Raw genomic sequence first — 22,082 nt, 5'->3', positions numbered from 1 at the left:
AAAAAATACAAATAAAGGTAAAATAAAAGAAGCACCCAGGCTATTTATAGTGATGCAGCATTATGGCTAATCGGATGTGGTATTTCTGGGGTCCTGTACTAGCTCTTCTGTTTCATGGGGCATGAGTGAGAAACTGCAGCCCATCATCCACTAAGTGTTTGCTGTTGACTAGGGGGCACAGGCTGAAATAACAGAGCTTGAACAAACAAGCAAAAGACAAGGACAGGATGACGAGTCATTATTGTATTCATCAGGTTATTGATCTTTGTTGGGAAATGCATTGAAAAGACTTAGGAAATTAAGCACGGTTGAGAAATCACAATGAGGAAGAGAGAAGCTGCGGAGATGTTCGGTTTCTGCACCGAGTTAGGCTGGGTCTGTGCAAGCTCATTACAACAGAAACCAGGAGAAGGAGGGCCAGCCATGCAGCACGTGGAGGAAATGTTGTTGGCTTCTCATACCTGAGTGGTCTGTTTTGGCATGGGGCATATGACTCAGAATTTAGTGAATATTTTCATTGTTTGGAAACTGAAGTGGGGAAGTGTTAGGTATTAGTCAGGCTAGATTAGGTTAGAGTGCAGTAACAAGTAGCTCCAAAAGTCTCATTGCCTTAAGACAAAGAAAGCGTATTTATTACTCTTGCTGCATGTGCTCTGTGGCTCAGTAGGAAGCTCTTCTCCGTACCATGACCCAGGGTAACCCGGCTGGCAGAGGCTCTACCGTCTCGTGGCTGCACCATCTGGAACATGCAACCTCAGTCAGCAGGGCAGCTGATGAGAAAGAATGGGAATTGTGCATCCAAGCTTTATTCCCCCAACCCAGAAGTGACAGACAGCACCGACCCTCACATGGCTCCGACTTCGAGGGGCCTGGAAAATATGTTGGTGCAAATGGCATATTTTTTCTGAGCCTTTCTTTCTCTTCCATAAACTGGAACCCACCCACACAGCACACCCATCAGCATCCGGACTGATCGGCCGGGCGTATCTTCTGACTGATCAGTAGTCATGCTATAGCACGTGCTTTAGGATTCCCCCTGACCCCAGTTTAAATATCAGCTTTGAGTATGATATAATTTGACAGGAGGAAAAAACATCACTTTTATACTGGATGTGAGCCTCTGTCTTTAACTGCGCGGAATACTGTTTTAATATGAAAACTGAATTCTTGCATCTTATGTCCCCTTGACATTTGATGTCCTAGAATTCTGTCTGCGGTGGACAGAGAATCGTAAGGTGCTACTTCTTTGTGTTGTTGGAGGTGGGGTCAAGAGCAGAGAGTAAATGATGCCGATATTATAAATTTTTAATTACGGAGAATTAATCGACTTAGCAGAATATGTCTTTTTTTGTACTTAAACACCGGGAAGATAGCAGAGCGTGTCGTGTTGATAGAGGTTGTGGAAAACTCCGATTTGTAGCTGCCCAAAAGGTATTCTATGTTCTTACAGTCCCTTGCTGTGTAAATCTCGTGTTCTCTAAGTAAACTCCAAAAATCTGCTTTATTCAGAGAAGGAAGAGAACAGAGTGTCCCTGAGGGATTAGGATTGTGATTTCGTCTCTGCCAATTAGATGTGCCCGTGTGATGCTTTCTCTCCAGGGTGGGGAAGAGGGAGTATGTGGGGTTTGGGGAGCGGCAGAAAGGGTCTAAAACAATCTGCCCGACTTCCCAGCCTCCTAATCAGGGACAGAAGCAGCGATCCATGGCAGGCCCACTGAGTAGTTCCAGACCCTGATCTTGGGAGGTCAGCCAGACTCCGCTTCTTCAACCCGTCAGCAATGCCGAGTCCTCCGCAAATCCCTTCCTGCTGAAATGAGCAAGAGCGGATTCTGTTGTCTGCAGCTAAGATCCTTGACTCACGCGGAATCTCTCAAAACCAAAAGGAGTAAATATGTGAGAAATGGGGCTCATATTCTATACAACAAATGTATTAGCAATACGGGAAGTTGCAGAGGTATCAAGAGGGGAGTAATGATGTTGCCAATCGTAGGTAGATCTAGCATGTGCCTGCTCCCAGAGCCTTGCAGTGTAGCCCCCCAGGTGGTGTGCATCCTGTCCCTGTGGTTCCTCGATGCAACACCTGTCAGTTCTTCATTCCCTGAGGACCGGGTGGGATGCTGGTGGAGCGCTTGATACAGTCTTGCTACGGGAAGTAAGCAGACAAGAGAAGAAGCATTGCTTCTGAAACCTGCGGTTTGAATTACTGTAAACTCTGGCCACAGGTCTCCATGCAAACAAGAATGCCGAGGCGTGTGTTTTTAGGAAGTAAGCACAATACTTGTCCCAGACTTTATCAGAGGGCGTTCTCTCCTGACATGTGAGAACTTTATAACCACCCGAGTCCATTGTTGGAGCTGCTGCCCCCCCTCCCTGACCTGGCCCATCTCCAGTCACATTTCCCCCCGGGGCTTCTCTGACGTCCTGGGAGCCCTGCCAGGGGTGGCCTTGACACCCCCGGGGAAATGCATGCTTCCAGCCTGCAGTCGGACAATTCTGGGAGGCCAGCCCCCTGGAGACGCTAGCTCCCTGGGTCCCTGCTGCAGGCTGGACACCACCACCTCCCGTGGGCATTTTCCGCCTTCCCGCTCCTCATCCGCCACCTCTCACCGCTTGCAAATAAATTAACGCCACCTAGAGCCGGTCCCAGGCTCTGTTTTCGGGGAGATTCAGACTAATGCAATATCCAATTTGCAAGTTGGCCAACTGAGGTTGATAATTGTTCAGAAATACTAAGTCTGCATCTCAATGAGAATTGGAAGGAAACCCAAAGAGTTTGACCACCTTCCTGGTCATCTTTATTAATTAGGGTTCCTTGTAAGCTAAACACATTGATTCTGGTTAGGTTTGGGTTTTGTTTTTTTTTTAAACTACTTTTGAGGTATGGTTGACATATATAAGCTGTGCATGTTTAATGCATATAACTCAGTGAGTTTGGGGATAAGTTTATACCCCCGTGAAAATAGCACCATGATCGAGGCCACCTGACAAAATTTCCCTTACTATAATTATTGTATGTGTGTGTGTTGAGAACACTTAACCCTCTAAAAAGGAGTTTAGTGAAAGAATATGGGCTGTCCCAGAGAACGGATGGCCCGGAGAAAAGGCAGGAACCAGGCCCTTCGTGGAAATGCAGGTAACAGGGAAATGACAGGTTTCCAGGCGCTGCTGATGGGGAATGAGATCCGAACACCTGTGGCTCCTGCCTGCTTCCCTCGAATGGAATTCCCATGGGGGGGCGGGGCGGAGCAAGAGGCTGACCGTGTGGCCTAGGGGATGCCCCCCAGCTTCCGGGGGGGAGAGGGTTGCTGTGTCTGTCCGTCCCAAGGAGAAGGGAAACCTTCCCCAAAGGATAATGATGTGCTGTTACGGAGAAGGGGTTGGGCAGGCAAAAACAGAAGCTTCCATCCCAGGGACTCAGAATAAACAGTGTTCTAAGGAGATCTGCCTCAGTATTGCCCTGAAGTCCTGTCTGGGGGCGAGCTTGTCCCCTTTCTCATGCCCTGGTTAGCGGCCCCTGTAGGAAATGCTTCCTTCGTGTGCATCTAAGTAAAGCAAGTTGCCAGTTAACTCTACTTCCCCTCCCTCGGAATGCCCATCTTCCCGTTTCCTCTCGCAGGGAGTTTGGGGTGTGACACTCTGGGCGTGGAGGTGAGGGACGGGGCCGCGGGCCGCTGTGCCCCGGGGACTCTCACAGATGCAGGGCCCGCACCAGCTTCCCGCATGGCGGGGAAGAGTGGGGCCATGCCCCCCGGGCGCCGCCACGTCTGTTTAGTGGCACGTTTGCCCTTGTCTGCCCCCCTCTGGAGGGATGCGCCAAGCCTACCTGGACGCTCTTGTCAGGAGGGAGCATTGCTGCCGTGAACATCATTCTTGCTGTTATTCCTTCCGACCTCCCTCATCTAGTTAGACACGCGGCCCCAGCTCAGAGCCTGGCATGAAAATGGCACGTGATCTCCCAAGGGGCCACGGTCATAGTGAAGGCAAAAAAATCGTTTTCTCCCTCCTCCTGAGGGACAAGAAGCTATTTGATTTGCTGGTTTCAGCCCAAGACCCGAGAAACAGGAGGGCCTCTTGCTGGCACGTCGTATCAGACGGGACAGTGGTTATCTGAAGGCAAAAGGTTTAAATAAGCAAGATCTTAGCCGTGTTTCCTCTGCTGGGCGTTTGGAGGAAGCGTCCAGGATTGGTGTTGGGACACATCCAGCCGGCGTCCAGGTCCCTTCCCTCGGTTCCTGGGGCCACCGTAAGAAAGTACCACGGACGTGGCGGCTCTTGGGGAGAGTCCTTCCTTATCTCTTCCAGCTTCGGTGGCTGTTGGCATCCTAGATGTTCCTCGTCTTACAGGAGCATCACCCCGATCCCCACCCGTGCCTTCACAGAGCCACCTTTGGGGGCGGGGGTGGGCTCTGTCTGTGTCTTCTTATCTCATAAAGACACCAGTCATTAGGGGAGGGCCACCCTCATCCAGGACGACCTCGTCTGAACTTAACTCATCATAGCTGCAAAGCTCCTCTTCCCGATTGAGGTCACATCCTGAGGTTCTGAGTGGACGTGGATGTTGGGGGGACACTGTCCACTCTGGGGCACCTGTCACCGACACCTGAGGCACTGGCCATTGTCATAAACTCTCCAACGCTGTTGACTCACCGAAACCCAAGCAGACACAGGAGGTGGGCACTGTGTTATCCTCATTCCATCGTTGAAGCTAATTAGGCACCAAGAGTCCGGTGAGCCATCCGAGGTCACCCACTGGGCAGTGTCAGAGGCTGGATTCGCACCCAGCACTCCAGCAACAGATTCTCTGCCCTTGACCCTAACGTGATGCTGGGCCACGTGGCTTTTAGCCACATGTTTTCACCGTGGGGGTACAAGATACAGCCCCAAATCCAGGATCATCTGTGCTTGGCAACAGGAAGGGAAAACACAAAAGAACCTTCAGAATCTGCTTTTTTCACAGACTTTTTTGGAAGCCTCACCAAGTGACTTCCATTTATATCTCATGGACGAGAACTCTGTCACAAATGAAGGACAGCCCCCCACAAAATGCAGTAATTTTAGCTGGGCATCTTGCAGCCTCAAACAAAATTGGGGTTTCGCTAGGAGGGCAGAAAGGCAGGTGGCCATCAGGTGGGTGACAAACCATCTCTAACACACAGATCAACCTCTGGGTGCGGTTTAGAAGGCCCCCAGTGTGATGTTTATCTGCCTCCATCACCTTCCTCCCCTCCGTTTTAAAGTTAATTTGGAAGGGTGATCGTGAATCAGTGACTATGTTCATGAAGCAGGAAATCAGGATGCTGGAAGGCATGAGGAAATTAAACAAACAAACCCTCTAATTCTGGTTCCAATCCATCAGACCTCCGGATGAGACATCATTCCTCAGTTTTATTCCTCAATCCTCCGCCCCATGCACGTCCCTTACACCCCAGTGTGGCACAGTGCCCTGGACCACCGTCCGTCAGGAGCATCCTTGGAAAGCAGGGGAGGCTGCTTTGCCCACACACGCAGCAGGCTGGATGTGCCGGGGATGGTCGGCCCCGGGAGCGGCTCTCAGGAGGAGCTGTATAAATAACCCAGCTCTCTCGCCCCTCCGTGGAACTATTTTTAGGTGTGTATTTTAGGTAATTTCCCTGCAAGGGAATGGGTGATAATGTATCTCCACCCATGGAAATATATAACACACATGGTGTATTTTGCAGCTCGGCTCAGTCCCTGCAGGACCAGCTCCGGCTGCCCACTGCGGTAACTGGTGGAGGCTTGCACGCCTTCCTGGCTGCCTCTTCCCGACTCCCCTACGGACACTTCCTGAACCCCCCCTACTAGGCCTCCCTGCCCTTGAATCCCTTCCTCGACTCTGTTTCTAGAGGGGATCCAAGCTAAGATGGGAGCTGTCATTTCTCGGGCAAAATCAGGACACTCATTGTTTCCTTACAATAGATCATGAGCTGAATCCCAAGAGAGTATCTGTGGCCTCTCTTACGAGGCCCCAAAGCATGGTCACCTTCTCCTCCCCTTTTTGCCTCCTCCTGGCCTCTGGAGAGCCTGGAGTTCTGTGGAGCTGTGGGGTACCCAGGGAGTCCTCTCTGCATGGAGCATGGGGCTGCCAGTGAGGACTGAGACGGTGCGTTCTCAAGACCTCCCTGCCTTGCTTTCCTCGCTCTGAGGGGCTGGGATGAGGGCGACCCACGGCGGTAAGGCAGCTGAGCTTTCAGGGGTTTGATGGGGTCAGATCATCAGCGCAGCTGTGTGTCACATCTCAACCCAAACCAAGGCGAAGCGGGGCCCTCCCACCACCTCTCGCCTGGAGACGCGCCATTCACCTCCCGGGGAAAGCAGAGCTACACCAGAGAGAGGGCTCATGATGTCGAAGAACCGGGAATGCGCAGAGAAGGCAGGGCAGCCTGACAGCTCCGTCCCCAATCCCCACGAGGTCTTGTAGGCAGAGCAGTGCGTCCGGCCAGGGGCGCCCCCGACATCTGGACCGCACCTGCTCACCAGTGAGTCCAAGCTCCGTCCCCAATCCCCACGAGGTCTTGTAGGCAGAGCGATGCGTCCGGCCGGAGGCGCCCCCGACATCTGGACCGCACCTGCTCACCAGTGAGTCCGGGGTTGGTCCTCGCTGTGCCACTTGAATGCATGGGCGCTTTAAAGGCCTTTTGGGTTTTATTGTTGGATGCTGCTTATTGTTCCACCAGGCACGTGCAAAATCGTTTTCCTCTTCCTGAAGCTGGTGTCCAAAGTCATAATGCCGTGCTCCTGCTCTGTTCTTTCCTTTGAGATGAGCCAGTTTGGGCCAGAGAGTTAAGCAGTGTTTTCCCACTTCTTCCCACAGTGTGAATGGTTCTCCTGGATCTCTACCCTTTCAGTAGGAACGTAGACACAGGTTCTCCCCCGCCCCCCACCCCCAGAGGCGGCGGGAAGTAGCACCACATTCTGACTTCATCCCTTCGTTCTTTTAGTATGCTTGCGCCCAAAATAAAAGCACATCAGTCTGGGAACTCGGCGGGGGGTGGCGGGGAACAAGCACATAATCAATGGGCATTTAGAAGCTTTTGCATATTGAGACAGTATAAGGCATGGTCTTTGAAATTCAGGAACATTCCAAACTGCGGTCTTTCTTTCAGAATTAAATAATAAAAAAAAAAAAACACGCATATATATAGTTGCACATTCAAATCTAAACCAAATGAGCTAATTATAAGATGAACGAGTCCTATAAAGGAAAAATAAGATCTTACGTAAGAAATATAAAGTTAACATAAGGAAAAGAGTTATGCAATGTTAGGATGATACATTTCCATCCCTTCCTCTGGCATGCTTCTAAATGGGAATTTGCGACTTCACATGAAAATCAAATTAGCAAGAATCTGTGCAGGCCTGGCCCTAAGAGAGACGGGTCTCCTAGCATCCATCCAGGCGTCTCACTTCCTATCACCGAGGGTAAGCCAGACAAGGTCGGACCTACAGAAGAAACTCCACGTTCACCCCGACACAGCCCCCCTCTCGGGACACCACTGGCCCACAGTTAACAGCATTGAGCAAGAATGCCATGGGCAAGAATTCGGGAGGCTAGTTGTACAGAGGCTGTGGGTTATATGGGGACTTTGATCTTTGTGTGACTGGGGGAGACAGTCCCTGCAGAGGGGAATGAGACCCACTTCCAGTTCTTGGGGCTCAGTTTTCTCCATCTGAGAAATGGGCTCCTATGATCTCCCGGGGCCCTGTAGGAGGAACGGAAGAAGGGAGCGGTGCGCTGGGGACAGGTGCAGAATGAGGGCCGCCGCTCAGTGTCTGGGACATGCAGCCTGAGGCCCTGCGTCCATGCGCAGGACTAAGAGCCGGAGACCAGGGAGGCAGGCCTGTGGGTTCCAGTGCTTCGGTCGAGTCCTTAGCCACACGTCCTGCAGATAATGACTCGCTCGCTGCGGCTAGCCCTGTGCCAGGCACTGGGGAGCAGAAGGCAGGCCAGCCCCACGGAGCTTACAGCCTGGAAGAGAGGGATCGCCAACCGAATAATTCTAAGTAAGACAGCAATGGTGTCGGATGCCCCAGAGGAGATTCTGTGCTTGTGTGTCCTGGGCTCTGAGGGGTCTGGAAGCAAATAACGAGGGCAAGCGGGGACATCCCGGGGGACACCTTGAGCTGAGCGACAGAGGAAGCATTGAGCAGGCAAATGCGTGTTCGGGTGAGCGTGTGCGGTGTGTGTATGTGGCATGTCTCTGGCTCGTCGGGGGCTAAGCCTGTCACTGGAACCATAGCGGCATATTCCAGACGCACACAGAGACCGGGACCCGATAAGGGCCTGGAACAGGGACAGGAAGTGAACGACAGCCAGCGCGACAGAGTTCCGATGGTGAGGGTCCCCACCTCCGCGTGTACCCTACACGCCGGACAGGCCATGGGTGATGCTGATCTCAGCTGTTTTTAGGGCAGCTTGCTCCTCTGGCCAACAGCTCACGGCTGAAGGTGGCATCACTTTGTGTGAGGTCAGACGGATCGGAATAGCTAACACATGGACTCAGCAGCGGGACTTCCTGGGTTCAAATCCCACCTTCACCGTTGCCAGGCAGTGTGACCTCGGGCAAGTTACACGACCTCTCTGTGCCATCTGCAAAATGGAGAGAGTGCTGAGCCTGTTGGTCTGGTCTGGGAAGGAACACGTCCACTCGTGTGAAGCTCCTCGAACAGCTCCTGGCAGGTGGAGAGCCTGGCCAGACTCGGCACGAATCACGAATTTGCTCCCGCCCCTCCCCATCCTGTTCTCCTGAGTCCGGGCGGTGCGGACGGGGGGTCCCTTGTGGGGAGGTGGGGAGGCCGTCGCACAGGGGGAGGTGTGTGACCCCAAGGTGTGTCTGTCTTCCAGGAGGCGGAGATCCTGAACACCGCCATCCTCACGGGGAAGACGGTGGCCGTTCCGGTCAAGGTGGTGTCGGTGGAGGAGGACGGCGCCGTGACGGATCTGCTGACGTCCGTGGAGTGCCGGTCGTCCGACGAAGACGTCATCAAGGCAAGTGGACGCCTCCCGGCCCCGCCCCGGGAGTCCGTGGCCGTGACCGCTGCGGGTCCTGGGGCCCCTCCCAGCCCATTCCGGTGGTGCCCCCGCTGGTGTCCCGAGACCCTCCCCTGATCGGGATGCAGAACCACTCGGGAGGCTGAGCCAGGTCTGCCACGCTCCTGACCTTTCGTGTTTGCCAAGGCCTGGGGCCTCGTCCCAGCCCCTGGGAAGGGCGGGGAGGGCTGCAGGGGCCGGGAAGGGGGGCCAGACCCAGTCTGGCGAGTGTGTGGCCGTGCCCTGGAGGCTTGCCTAGCGGGGAGAGTGTGTGCAGAGTCAGTGTGGGGGCCGAGCGTGCACTTAGTCACCCGCCCTGCGACTGACAGCCCTGGCCGAGGGAGGAAGAGAAGACTGGTCCCCACTCCCCCCGGCCAACCCAGGCCTGCTGTGCAGCTGGGGGGCCGTGGGGGGCAGCCCTTCATTTGCATTCCCTGGACCCCTTCTTTCCTGGCCTCTTCTCTCTCCTTATAATGGGATGCACAGATGAGGCGAAGCCGAGGCGTGCGGGGACAGCGTCGGCGGGGGCGCTCGGCGGGGCACCTTGCAGCACCACCCTCAGTGGGGGACGGCCTTGTCACACTGCCGCCGCCTGGCGCCTCCTCGGAACCTGGGGATGGCGGGAGGGTTGGAGGTGCGCGCGACCCCTTCCCTCTGGGTCCCAGCAGCAGTCCGAGCTCGGTCACCCTGCTGGTGCTGGACGGGAGCTGCTAAGCCCTCTGCCCTGCCGGGAACTCCAGGGAGCGTGTCCACCCCCAGAAAGCAGTGGACAGACGCCGACTGAGTCCCCACTAGGTGTTAGGTCCTCCACGACGGCAGGACCACAGTCAGAGGCACGGCCCCTGTCCTGCGGTTGGCTGGAGAGAAGGCAGAGGTGGGAAGGAAGGCCGGCATCGTGACACAGCCCTCGCCCCTGTTCCAGAATCCCCTCTGCGGGGCGTGCAGGGCAGGCCGGGCCTCCCCGGGGCACACACCAATATCTTGGCTCACCCTTGATCTCTCTCTCCCCGCACATGCAGTCCTCCAGCAAATCTGTTGGCAGTGCCTTCCAAACGTGTCCCGGACCCGACCCTCCTCCAGGGCGTCCTGCCAGCCCCCAGCCCGCACTCCTGTCTCTCTCCCAGCCCCGGGCAGCGACCTCCCCACGGGCTTCCCAGTGGCCTCCTCTCGCCCGTAGTCTGTTCTCGGTGCGGCAGCAAGAGGGATCAAAATGTCAGGCTGACACTGTCCCTCCTCGGCTCGCAAACGTCCACACGATTCCCTCCCGTCTCGGAGGAGAAGCCAGAGTGATTGCAGGGACACTGAGTCCTGCCCACCTGCCCACCTGCCTGATCTCTGACCTCACTCTTGTTACGTTCCCGCTCGTTCTCTCGGTCCCAGCCACACCAGAGTCTTTGCCTTTCCTCTGACGGTTCAGGCACCCGGGCCCTCTGCTCCGAACCCCCTTCCCTGCAGGGCTGTGGGGTCCCTCGCTTCCCCTTCTCCCCAGCCTTTCCTGGGCAGTGTTGGTAAAGTTGTCGCACCGTCTTCCCCAGCCCCGCTCGGTTTTTATCCATTATATTTATTCATGTAAGTTATATGTGTGCAATATATATTCCTGTATTTTCACATATATATTTTTATTTTACTTGGTTTATTGTCTGACTGTCTCATGGGGATATAGGCTCTGGGAGGGCAGGCCTGTTTGGTTCTCTTCCTTCGCCGCTGTGCCCCGTCACCTACAACCCTGGGCAGATAGTACGCGCTCAACAAATGTGTGGTGAACGAATGAGTGAACAGTGCAGTAATCAAGATGAGAAAGCGTGTCGTTGAATCGCGAAAGCCTTCTTGTGGACATACTCACACCAAGACACTGAGGATGGGTCTGCCCACGGTCGGCCAGATGACACACAACATGGAAACGCACTGCAGGCCGAGGGGACGGCGGGAACGAGGGTGGGGAGACGCGTTCTTGTAACAGGGGAGACTGCGGATTCCTGTGAAGGACGTTCGAGCGTGTTCTCACCAGCCTCCATTTGCCCTCCTTCTAATAGCAATGATGTTTTCTCCAGAAAATTCCTCTATGTTTGGCACTTAATCTGTGTGACATAAATGGTGCCTTGTCCACCCCAGCTTCTGATGGCTGGGTGACCCGGGGTGGCCACAAAGCACTGTGTCCCTCTAGACGCCGTCATTGGCTCCGGGAGAGACCTGGTCCCAATCCCAGCCACGGAGGCGCCATCTGGAGAGTCAGGCTTTAAGTCTTATAAAAGAAGGGGTCCCCCTCCTTTTGTTCTGGTTGCTAACCCCCCTTGACAAGACCTCCTGCGGTTACCAGATGGTACCACCTCCAGAAAGGGACCGACAGATAAGCCGGAGCCACTCTGCGGGGAAGCCATGTCCTCACCACAGCGCCCGAGAGCCCAAGTCCCTCCAGACCACGCCGGACTTTCCCTGGACGTTCCTGGGAACAGATTCCTTTTGTGCAGAGCAGTCTGGGCTAGGCCTGTAACACCAGTCAGCAAAGAAGTCCACACTTCTAGCTATGCCCTAGGGAGTCCAGATTGACTCCAGTGACTCACAGAATCACCGGCAGAAACATGGGAGCTCGAGCACATGCACCTGCAGCCCCACAGATGGACACGCAGCCTGAAAGTCAGACCCCACAGTCCACTCGGCTGTCTCTGTGCAGCTCCTGGGATCACAGGTGCTGGGAGATTCCCTGGTATTTATAATACTTCGGTGTCTTTCAGACACCTTTCAGACAGAAAGCCCAGGGGTCCTTGGAGAAGAACCACATCCCCCTGAATGGGCTCCTGGAAAGCCTCTGACGGCATGGTCTGCTTTAAAGCTCCAGTCTTTTCATTTTTATTTGCTCTTTCTTCCTTTCCAGCCAGAGGCGGGATAATCCTGTGTGTTCTGCCCCATCCGTATCGAAACCTCCTCACAGGAAATCCACTGGAAGAGGCATTCTCACTGAAGGCGTGTTACCTTATGCTTCCCAAGGAGGCCAGGTCTTCAAAAGGCAACGATCCCTAATGGATGCATTTCGGATGTCAGCAGTAATACCCGTTGTGACTCTTAGGGGTTGGAAATAACAGGAAATCCCACCCACACCGACTTCAGTTTAAAAAAAAAATCAAAAAATGTTGTTGGCTGATGTAATTGAAAAGTCCAGAGTCAGGAGTCTCCTGAAGGAGAACTTCAAAAGACATCATGAGAACATTCTTTCTCTGCCCCTCCTCTCCCTCTGACTCTCTATATCTCTCTGTCTCTTTATCTCTGTCAGTGTCTTTCTATATCTCTCTGTCTCTGTCTTTCTATTTCTCACTGTATCTCTCCCTGTCTTTCTCTCTATCTCTGTCTCTCTCTGTCTCTGTCTTATCTGTTTCTCTGTATCTCTCTGTCTCTGTGTCTCTGTCTTTCTGTTTCTCTCTGTATCTCTCTCTGTTTCTGTCTCTCTGTCTCTGTCTCTACCTCTATCTGTCTCTCTCTCTGTCTCTCTATCTCTGTCTGTCTCTATCTCTGTCTCTCTGTGTCTCTGTCTCTCTATCTTTCTCTTTCTCTCTCTCTGTCTGTCTATCTCTGTCTTTGTCTATCTCTGTCTCTCTCTGTTTCTGTCTCTCTGTGTCTCTATGTCTCTTTGTGTCTGTCTCTCTACCTCTCTCTGTCTCTGTCTCTCTCTGTTTCTCTCTCTCTGTCTGTTTCTGTCTCTCTGTCTCTCTACCTCTCTCTGTCTCTGTCTCTCTGTCTCTGTCTGTCTGTTTCTCTGTCTCTGTCTCTCTGTATCTCTGCCTCTCTCTGTCTCTGTCTCTCTCTGTTTCTCTCTGTCTTTCTGTCTCTGTCTCTATCTCTCTGTCTCTCTGTCTCTGTCTCTCTGTCTCTGTCTCTGTTTCTCTGTCTCTCTCTGTCTCTCTCTGTCTCTGTCTCTCTATCTCTGTCTCTCTGTATCTCTGCCTCTCTCTGTCTCTGTCTCTCTGTATCTCTGTCTCTGTCTCTCTGTCTCTGTCTCCGTCTCTCTGTCTCTCTCTGTCTCTCTCTGTCTCTGTCTCTCTGTCTCTCTCTGTATCTCTGCCTCTCTCTGTCTCTGTCTCTCTCTGTTTCTCTCTCTCTCTCTTTCTGTCTCTGTCTCTGTCTCTCTGTCTCTCTCTGTCTCTCTGTCTCTGTATCTCTGCCTCTCTCTGTCTCTGTCTCTCTGTATCTCTGTCTCTGTCTCTCTCTCTCTGTCTCTGTCTCCGTCTCTCTGTCTCTGTCCTCAGCCCCTGCCTGCAGACAGAGCTGCTTCTGGCTTCTCCGCTCACAGGCTGCCCCGTGGGAGGAGAGGGTCCCTGGGGCCTGGCTGGAACCCCACAGGAAGGAGAGCAGACCTGCCAGGCCAGTCCTGGGACCGGCTCTGTTGGGGACCCACTCAGGGGCCCCCTGGCCCCTGAGCCCAGCGCCGCAGCCCCAGCACCCTGACCCCTGAGTGCCCAAAGCCTCATCACCCAAGCACATGATCTGCAGAGGCGAGGCGGGCAGGGGGGCGGGCTTTGGAGACGCTCGGACCGGAGAGCTTTGGGGGTGAGGGAGTCGCAGGAACGGCCAGAACGGTGCTGGGGCGCTGCCTCTCACAAGCATGGGAGAGGGACGGCCTGGCAGGGGTGTCACCCGAGACGCTCTGGTCCCGGGCGCTCGCCGGCAGCTCCTACATAGACTGGCACCCACCCCGTGCCGCCGCCGTGCCCCGACTGTCCCCCAGGCTGTCCCAGCTGGACCCGGTGAGCCTGCCTCCCCACTGTGCGGTGCCCCCCAGCTCGGGGCCCAGCAGACACACCAGCTGGGAGCTGACAGGGTCTCCCAAGGCTGGTCCCCGCAGAAGGGAGCCGCCGGCCTCTAAGGGGACGCGGGGAGACGCGGGTCGGGCTGCGTAGACGAGCGGGAGGCGGGGAGAGGGCAGGCTCCCTGGTGCAGCCCTGGGTGTGCGTCTGCCGGTCGGCTGCTCCCGGTGGGGCCACGGAACAGAGGGAGCCGTGGGAGCGCACGGAGCCGTCACGGGCGGGGGGGGGGGGAGCGTTCGTCCTGTCGTCACCCCCAGGCTGTGGTCCTGCTCCTCGGGGCAGCTTGGTGGCTTCTCCCCAGGAGTTCAGCCAAATGGCCGTGTAAATAGCCCTCGAAGGAACGGGCGTTAGTAGGGATTAAGGCTCCTCACAGTCCCCGCTGCCCCCTCTGAGGACCTGGGTCCCCTGCAGGGGGGGACGAGCCGGGGAGAAGCAGCTCAGCCGCGGAACCCTGTCACCTGCCGGGTAGGGGCGTGAAGCCTCCAGCGCCCTGCTGTGGGGGACACACCTGTGTGGGTGAACTGAGCCCTCTGAGGCTCCGGGGCCCAGCGGGACCTCCCAGCTCAGCCCTTCTTCAACCCGCCTGGTCAGCAAGGAAGTCCCCACATCAGGACATTAGGAATCTGTAGCTGCTGAGTGGGGTGAACCCCTCAGTGAGGTGCTGGGGATGCATCCGAAGGTGGGGCAGGAGAGGAAGGAAGGAAGACAGCCTGGGGGCGGCGGCGGGGCTTTCCTCAGCTACTGCTTCTTTTATCCTCTGTTTGGACGCCGAATAACGGTGTTCCTTGCCTGAAACTGACTTCCTAAGGCCAGAGTTTATTATCGCTTGATTGAGAACCGATGTTCGGGTTTATGGGCAACAACACTTCTCTTCCCCATACACAGGCCCAACTCCTAGATTCCAGCCATTTTCCTCTGTGTCTGTCAGTTTTTAAACATAAAGCATCCTTTCAGCATTGCTGGGGGGCCCTTGACTCCCGCTACGGGTTACAGTTGGTAGCCGTGTTACCCCAATAATAGAAACGGCGTTTGAATGTGTATTGGGCGCTCCTTACAGAGCAGACCAGCGTCCACATCTTTGATCCTCGCAACAATGCCATGCAATAAGTAGCAATAAGTATTATTTTTTTTTTCTGCATAAGAAAATTGAGACAATGAGAGGTTTTTTTTTTTTTTTTAATTGTGACAAAATACACATAACATAAAATGCACTGTCTTAATCACTGCCAAGCATACAGGTTGGGGTGTTAGGAGCATTCACAGCTTGTCCATCGCCTCCAGCACTCCGGTCATCCTGCAGAACTGAAGCTCTATCCCCACTAAACACAAGCCCCATGCCCCTGCCCCTCAGCCCCTGCCGGCCTCCCTTCTTCGGTCTGCCTCCGTGAATGTACGTCCTCTGGTGGGTCCGAGGAATAGAGCCGTGGGGTATCTGTCCTTCGATGGCTGTCTCCTCTCACTCAGCATGCTGTCCTCCAGGTTCATCCGTGGTGTGGCAAGTGTCAGAATCCCCTTCCTTGTTAGGGCCAAATCATGCCACCGCGTGGACAGCCCACACTTGGTCCCTGCATCATCCATCAGTGGACCCTTGGGCTGCTTCCGTCTTCTGGCTGTTGCGCATCATGCCGCTCCGCACATGCGGAATTCTGACACGTCTGCAGAAACCAAGATGCGTGGTCCCCGGGTCCAAGTCCCGTTCCATTTTTGCCTCCATCCCTCGTCCGCCAGGACGGGGTTTGGTGCACGATGCCTGCCGTGCGAACGGATCAGGAATGCGCATGCGTGCATTATTGCCCGCGGCTGTACGTGGCTGAGTTGAGTGGCACTGAGCGGGGCGGGAGGGCCGCAGAGCCAGATGCCTTCACCATCCACCTCCTACAGAGGAGAGCCCATCTCTGCTCAGGGACTCCACGCAGGCCTTTCCTCCATGGGTGATGACTCACAGGGCGTTTGGAGACCCTGTGCTCCCGGCCAGAAATAACTCCTCCATGGATGGTTGCAGTCCTTCTAGCAAAATTTCATGCTGTTGGATCGAGCATTAACGTCTACCTGCAATGCTTTGTTAAAGGAAATACACTTCTGGGAGAAATGGCATGCATCGATTCCTGGACATTTCTGTCCAAATGCTCTTGCTTAGATCACGTTCCTCTTTGGGAGGCAAAACCAGGACAAGCAGAGATTCTGTCTGCTGGGGAAATTGGGCAAAATGGGTCAGAGGTGGAAGCCAACCTTGCTCTCCACCCTGGGTGAGCCCAGAGCGGCATCAGCAAATGTCCATCACGGCGCCAGCCCCGTGGGACACGTCCTCAGTAGAATTCAGCACGTGTCTCTATTGCCTTCAGACATCGGCGCAGGAATCCCTTGCAACACCACCAATCGTGGGCATAAGAGATAAAACCTCAAGCGTCTGCCTTCGGCTCAGGTTGTGATCCCAGGGTCTCAGGATCAAGCCCCCACATCGGGATCCCTGCTTCTTCCTCTCCCTCTGCAGCTCCCCCTGCTTGTGCAAGCACATGCTCTCTCTCTCTCTCTCTCAAATAAATAAAATCTTTAAAAAAAAAAAAAGGCAAAAGTTCTTTGTCACCTCAGACCTAGAAGGAACCACATTCCTCCCCATACAACGCCCACTTGCATAGAATTGACATAAAGGATCCTGGAGCACATAGACCAAGGATCACAAGCCCAGCCGAATATGAGATCCAGGCGATGACAAATGTGTGAAGCGATAGGGGGCGGTGGGGTCTGCAGCACATGCCCCTTTGGGACGGGCAGCCGCTGTGGCGTCCTAGCTGACTGTTGCCACACGGGAACAGCATGCAGGGCACTTGAGGGTGTGGGCTCTTGTGCCAAGCTGCCTGCATTTAAATTCTGCCTCTGTTACCTAGAGATGAGAACCAGGGCTAGATGCTTCGTCTCTCTGTTCCTCGGTTTCTTCTATGGTGACATCCCCACGGCTGATTTGATTCTGCGTTGTGCTGGGAAGTGAATCTTACATTCTGATCACTCGTGTATTCGCCTTATAAGTAGGACTCTGCCTGTAGCCACATCGTGAACCTCGAGAATGTCTGCACAGGTTCTTCCCAGGCTGCGCTTGGAGCTGGTGGAGCGGGGCCACGCTTCGGAGGGAAAGGGTACTTTCCACAAGCCTCCTCACTGGTATTCTCACTCCCTGCTTCCTCCAGGGCTCGGCTCAGATGCCCCCCTCCTCCCCGGCCTCCATCCCCTCCTCTGCCTTATTTTTATTCATGGAATGTATCCCCATGATCTTACTGCATTTTTCCTCGTTCATTTGTTCACCGTCCGCCTCTCCGAGGACAAGGGCTTGCTGGTTGGGTCACTGCTGGTCTCCCAGCCCCTGGTGCAACACCTGCCATCTCGTGGGCTCTCTGCCAATAGCTGTGCAGAAGAAAGGGTCTTAGGAAGTTGCACAGGGAACCTGGGTGAAGAGCATCCTCTCTCTGGGTCATCACAGAGAGGATTCTGATATCAGAGAGAAACTTCTGCTCGGTAGGAAAAAAATCAGTAAACAACCCAGAGCACCATTCTCCTATTTGGGTGGGGAGATGCCCTTTTACTTACTGTATGGTGGGATTTCCCTGGACCTTCATCCAAAAAAGCGAAAGCATCCCAAGGACGGTGGGCCGAACTCCCTCCAGGCCCCAGGAGGGATGATGGACACTGAGTTGATGGATAGCATTTAGAACTGTATGAAAACGGCTCTGTTGATCCAGTTCAGAGTATGATATGTTGAGAAGGCTGTAGAGAGAACATTCCAGATGGGAAGGCCAGAAACAGGGGTGAGGCGAGCAGGAAAGGGATCCAACCTGATTGCTACTCCATGCTTTCCATTTCCTGCATGAATGAAGAAGTGTGACGGTTAATTGGGATTCTCTACATGGGAACAGGAAGGCTTGGGGTGAGCATCCCTTTTGCAGACATGGGTAGGCAATTAGACTCAGCAGGAGGACTGAGCACCGGCCATTACTTCCAAGGCTTCAAAGATTAAAATGACAGAAGTGAGACGTTAGAAGTCAAAGGATACATTCATGGCCAAAAGGGTTTCAATTTAAAAGATTTTCGAGAGTCATTTTCACTATGGGTGAATTTGGCCTTTCTGTAGGAAGATGTGACCGTCCTGGGCTTGGACCGTCCCTATCCTAAGTTATCTATGCGTCAGCACCACTGAAGGATTTGGAAAAATTCTATACTGGAGACATGTCTGTTGCATTTCTGTAAGTCCGGACTGAACGGAAGGCCCGGCATGTGGTAGTTTTTTGCTGAGTGAATGAATGAATGTAAAAACAAACCTAGATTTGTATTTAAATATTGAGAGACATCTGGTGAGGTACAAGGTATCACACCCCCCGTTTCCCTTCCATGGTATTTCTGGTTAAGTGGACTTTGTTAGCACACATAAGTTGTGTTTGATGGGCTACTTCAGTAAAGTGGGGTTTTGGAGATATTGGTTGCCGAATGCTCAGGTGCGTCAGCTGGACACACCTGGATGCATCAGCTGGACTCGTCAGACGCACACCGGGACCCAGACACCTGCTAGGAACCACAGGTTGCTGAATGGGCACCACGTGGTGGCGGCAGCCCAAATTGCAGACATAGTACCTTCTAGGAGTCTTAACAGTCCTGTGAGGCGGAGCTTTGCTGATTCCCCTCCATTTCTGGGGTGGAAGTTACTTATTTGACTTGTAGGTCTGTGACCACAAACACACTGTTATACGAAGAAGGAAAACATATTGACAACAGGTGCATTAAGGCATGAGATATAGGCCATAACTCATTCTAAACCCTCTAACTCAGCAGTCAGGCAGTTACACACTGTGTATCATATACCGAATGCGTGTAATTGGCACAAAGCTGTTGTATTGTTTGTTTGTTTTTTTTTTTAAACCCAGAGCTAGAACGGTAGTGTTTTGCCTGATGATTTAGGAGTCCAACCTCCATCGGTGCTAAACCGGGGCAGGCAGACGTCAGCTGGACCATCCCATTTTGAAAGGATCTGAGCTTCCCCCACACCTGCTGTGAAATAAACCCCTGACGTAGATCAGAAACTCTCATTACTGAAGGGGGTGTTGGATAATTAGTACCAACCCAGTAGCATCCCCTTGCCTTCTGCGTCTGCAGAGGTAAATGGATAGGGGGGGAAAGGTGGCAAAAATGTACACGTAAAACCCAAAATTAGAGGTTATACTTCTCCAAAAGGGATTTTTTTTTAATTATTTTTTTTTCAGAGTCCTACCAGAGTTCCTGTCTCACAAGAGCTTGATGTAGAGTCTTGACTTTAATTTTAGGGTGAGTTACAGAAGCTTCTGCTGTCTTTCCCCCAAGGGGAAGAAGGTCTTTGATTCAAGAAGAGAGAGAAGAAAAGTACCAGGAGGTATAGTGCGTGTTTGTGACCAAAAGGAAAACCAAGCTCAGGGCCTTACCCAGTAGAGCTGATGGGCCATATTTCCCACGCTGGAGGCGGTGGGCTTCGTCCATGAGATAATCAGCCTGGTCCCAAATCCCAAGTCCAGACCATCCAACCTCTGAGCAGCACTTCTCAGGGTACCTTCACCCGGATGGAGGCCCAGAGATCTATTCCAGAGAAGCCTCTCCAGCAGGCTTAGACACGGGTCATGCACAGCTGCAGGACACAGGGGAGCCCGGCCTGGGGTCACAGCCAGCCACCTCCTCCATGGAAATGGTCTTTTTAAAAAACAGATGAAGACTTTAGAGACCCAAAGTTCAGAAGATATTATGGAGTCTTCCATATAGAATGCAAAATTAAAACCATACTAGGATGTTTGTAACCAGTCCAACAAAGAGTCTTTTATTTTTTTTTTTAAGATTTTATTTATTTATTTGACACAGAGAGAGAGACAGCGAGAGCAGGGGGAGTGGGAGTGGGAGAGGGAGAAGCAGGCTTCCCGCCGAGCAGGGAGCCCGATACGGGGCTCGATCCCAGGACCCTGGGATCACGACCTGAGCCGAAGGCAGACGCTCGACCGACTGAGCCACCCAGGCGCCCCCTAGTCTTAAGTATAAACATAAATTATTCAACAAATATTTACTGAATTTCTGACACATGCAGGGCACTGTTGAGGTGCTGTAGATTGAGCCATGAACAAATCAAAGTTCATGACAAGAAAGATAGGAAATCCTATTAAATAATTATAGGAGATACACATGCCATGTCTTATATCCTATTTTGTCATAAATATAACTTCATAAATTTTTTCTTCATAGAGGAGGAAAATAGATATTTTCATATAGCTTCAAATGTAGATAGAATATATCCTATTTCCTATACATATAATTTCATATATATATAGTTTGACATATACAGATTCCTCCATAGAGGAGGAAAGCAGGATATATGGGGGGGAGGGAGATGAATATATATATCCTACTTACATATTAATATATCACATATTTAAGCTATTTACATTCTATGTAGAGTTTCCTTTATAGAGGAGGAAAATAGATGTTTTTACTTTTCTATATATCCTATACATATATATTTTTCATGTATATTTTATTATCATATGTATCTTATATAATAGTTCCACATATGTAAATATCCCATTTTCTTATATATATGTATATTCTATGTATACCCTATATGTCATGTATCTCCTGTATCGTATATGGCAGTTTTATGTGTGCGTGTATATATGTATATATATATATATATATATATATATGTTCTGTTTTCCTCCCGTGTGCCTTCTCAGCAAGGTGTGTGTGTGCACACATACATGTATATATTCGTACAAGAATATAGTCGCCTCACTGAGAAGGGGACTTGGAGGAGAGTGAGCGAATCCCACGGTAACGTGGGCAGGAAGGAAGAGCGTTTGCAGCAGAGGGAACAGTAGGGACGGGCTCTCAGGTGGGAAGCACTGGTGTGTTCTGGAGGCCCAGGATCCCCAGCGGAGGGCAGAGAATGGGAGGCGCTGTGTGAAGCAGGGGCACGCGAGGCAGATGGCGGCTGGCGGGAGGCAGGACCGAGTGCTCTCTGGAGCCTGCGGCCGGGCAGTGAGGCTGGACCAGAGGGCACGCTGCCCGGAGGCTGCCGTGCCGAGCCCGGGCAGCTGGTGCCGGGCTGTCTCGACCCCCTTGCACTCTGTGTTGGGTTTCCACTGCTGTGGAAAGGTACCACACGTGTGCTGACCTAAAACAGTGTTTATTATCATACGGTTTTGTAGGTTAGAAGACCAGCGTGTGTCTCAGCGGGCTACAGTCATGGGGTTCTAGGTAGGGCGGCATCCTTTCTGGATAATTCCAGGGGGAAGGTCTGTTTCCTTCCCTCTTCCATCTTCCAAAGATGTAGCTGAATGGGCACAAACTTCCAGTTGTAAGACGGATAAGTTCTGGGGATCTGATGTCCAGCACGGTGGCTAGAGTCAATAACTCTGTATTGTGTACTTGAGGGCCACGAAGAGAGTAGATCCTGTGTCTCAGCAGAAAGAAATCACTACCGTCATTTGAGGTGGTGGAGGTGTGGACCACCCTTATCATGGTGGCCGTTTCCCAGTATATGTGCGTCAAATCATCGCGTCGTACACCTTAAAATTACACAGTATTATCTGTCAGTTATAGCTCAGTAAAGCTGGGAGAGAAAAGCCAGCGAAAAAGACGTTTAATATTGAAACCAGAGGTTATTCCAGTGTTCTCAGTGAAAGCAAAATCTGTAAAACCCAAACAGGATTATGACAGCTACATTAACAAAATAATAAAATGCAATAAAATCCATTAAATAAAATCATAAAATATTTATAGTACTTATAAAAATAAAAGAATAAATCAGTGTTCAATATTTCGTTGGATTCAATCCATCGTGGATTGTTACGTGGACTTCGTAGACCCCCGAGACGGAAGGCGCTGTGGCCCAAATGCGGCACGAGGCCGGGAGCCCGTGGATAGGACAGTGAGTCTTGTGTCACAGGCACTAAGCTGTGGGAACCGAGGAAGTCCACACTGTCCCTCGGGAGCAGGACCACGCTGTCCACTGCACTCTGGGTGGGTGATTTTTCAAAGGTGGTTTTTTTTTTTTTTTAAAGATTTTATTTATTTATTTGAGACAGAGAGAATGAGAGACAGAGAGCATGAGAGGGAGGAGGGTCAGAGGGAGAAGCAGACTCCCCGCCGAGCAGGGAGCCCGATGCAGGACTCGATCCCGGGACTCCAGGATCATGACCTGAGCCGAAGGCAGTCGCTTAACCAACTGAGCCACCCAGGCG

The 22,082-nt window shown here is 52.6% G+C and overlaps 1 protein-coding gene across 1 annotated transcript in view; it reads left to right on the top strand.

Annotated features, from left to right (window-relative positions):
* The first annotated feature begins 8,868 nt into the window (after window positions 1-8,868).
* Window positions 8,869-22,082, top strand: part of TMEM132D (transmembrane protein 132D) — an 87,386-nt gene continuing 74,172 nt past the window's right edge. Inside the window, exon 1 of the mRNA XM_081802413.1 lies at window positions 8,869-9,007. The gene's annotated coding sequence lies outside the window, so the exon portion shown is untranslated. The remainder of the gene's footprint in view (window positions 9,008-22,082) is intronic.

The sequence above is a fragment of the Leptonychotes weddellii genome, chromosome 13 (genome assembly GCF_054177405.1).
Source record: "Leptonychotes weddellii isolate Sample4059 chromosome 13, ASM5417740v2, whole genome shotgun sequence".
In the NCBI taxonomy this organism is placed as follows: domain Eukaryota; kingdom Metazoa; phylum Chordata; class Mammalia; order Carnivora; family Phocidae; genus Leptonychotes; species Leptonychotes weddellii.
This window is presented reverse-complemented; position numbering and strand designations above follow the sequence as displayed.